Source organism: Sinohyriopsis cumingii, unplaced genomic scaffold (genome assembly GCF_028554795.1).
Source record: "Sinohyriopsis cumingii isolate HCF-2022 unplaced genomic scaffold, ASM2855479v2 utg000066l, whole genome shotgun sequence".
Taxonomy (NCBI): Eukaryota; Metazoa; Mollusca; class Bivalvia; order Unionida; family Unionidae; genus Sinohyriopsis; species Sinohyriopsis cumingii.
Window position 1 is genome coordinate 486,452 of NW_028315866.1, and position 1,960 is coordinate 488,411.

At 30.5% G+C, this 1,960-nt stretch overlaps 1 non-coding gene across 1 annotated transcript; it reads right to left on the reverse strand.

Moving 5' to 3' along the window:
* Nucleotides 1–1,613: 1,613 nt before the first annotated feature.
* Trnal-cag (transfer RNA leucine (anticodon CAG)) lies at nucleotides 1,614–1,697 on the reverse strand. Its single transcript has one exon. It is a non-coding gene; the product is annotated as a tRNA-Leu (tRNA).
* Between the last annotated feature and the right edge of the window lie 263 nt (nucleotides 1,698–1,960).

Here is a 1,960-nt window from a genome sequence, read left to right on the forward strand (position 1 = left end):
TTTAATAAGTATATGTTGATCAACTTTTTGAAACCTGACTAACGTTAAACTGTCTAGTTAGGAAAGTATTCGAACATTTGATTTTTAATTATCATGAAGGTACAAATAATATTGAGAATAAGCCAGTGGAAGAAATTCCTAATACGCAAATTTAATACCCAAAACAAAGATGATTCATGGCTATATTTTACCAAGGCTAAATGACGATATTGTTGGAGAATTTTTTGCTGAAATAAATACGTATTTACAACAATTAATTTTGTCCTGATTTAAATGTACTTGCAAACCGTTTTTCATTAAGGTGAAAATTATGAGAGTTATTGGCGAACAGATATGTGGGTCTGCAGTGGAATTAATAGGGTATGGACTGTCTATGATACATTTTTGCCGTAGTGCACTGTATTTTTAAAGCGTGGGTCTGCATTAGAATTAATAGGGTATGGACTGTGTATGATACATTTTTGCCGTAGTGTACTGTATCAATTTAATTTTTCTCAGAAATAATAACTAATACTAACTTGTGTATCTTGTTTAAAAAATCTTATCACAACTGTATGATACTTCTAATAGATTCTCTATATTTAAATATCCTTATTTCCCTGTGTAACTTCTAGATATTTTCCACTGAAGATTTAATCACTGAATTCCTTAGTGGGGTTGCATATATGGAGTTATTTGTTTTTCTTTAATCGTTTTGTAGGAGATTATATCTACTGGAATTATTTTTAAACGACTGTTTTATTGTTTTGTTTGTATGAGTAATATTTTTTCTATTTGCTGTTATTGTAAAAATAAAATATATATTGTAACACATATTTTGGTTGCTATTACATTATAGTATATTACTATTATTATTACAGTACATTATGTTGATATTCACTTTTCTGTTTTGGCGGGCTTTCGGCTTGGTGACTGGAAGATAGATGGCAAGCGATTTTGAGAATATTCTGGAAATGTATTCTACTTTGTACAAGACTCATAATGTTTCTTATTTTAATTATATCCTATATATATATATATATATATATATATATATATATATATATATATATATTGTGACCCATGTACATTCTTTTAAGAGAAATAGTGAGAGAATGATAAATCGGTATACAGTGTATGATTCGTGGGAATATAACGCCACCAAATAGTTGTATAAGAGTTACATTTCATTATTGACACATGTGATGTTCAGTCATGAGCTGGTTTTTCTGTTGTGTTCATATATTTTGTCTCTATTGTTTCTGACATGAACTACAAAAGCTCATGTTAGAAAAGAGGTTGGAATTGATCTATGAGAGACTCTAACATGAATGCAGCTCATTTAATCACTTAGTCAGCTTGAGATGTCCATTATCAGGTAGTTTGATTTATTATCAAGCGAAACAATAACTACTATTTGTAAATTAGTAGACTGAAAAGGTGAACAGAGACACATACATACATGTCATATATACTTACATGTAATATAGTTTGTACGATTATAATTACATTTGCATTAAATATCCTTATAAATTCAGATGACAGTTAAGTTTTGATAGACAATATTTGTTTCTTTTGTATTCTGCAAAACAGAAAGAAAACAAATATTGGAAGAAAAGAAAAAAAAATATTATTGTCAGAAGTGGGATTCGAACCCACGCCGGGAAGACCCGACTGCGACCTGAACGCAGCGCCTTAGACCGCTCGGCCATCCTGACTTAAAGTATGGTGATATTTATTTTCTATATAAATATAACTAATGATCGGTCGTGCACCAGATGCCATTGCATCATTATTCTACATACATACCAAAAGCGAAACCCGTGGCTATACGAACTGATACGCATCTCAATAGCTATGCGTGATTAGTAATACGAATCGCAACAAACATGGTTTCTATAATCATGTTTTCGTATTTTGTTGTTCAGCGCTATTTTCAAAAAATATTTTGTTAATAAAGTGACACTGATGACACGATGTT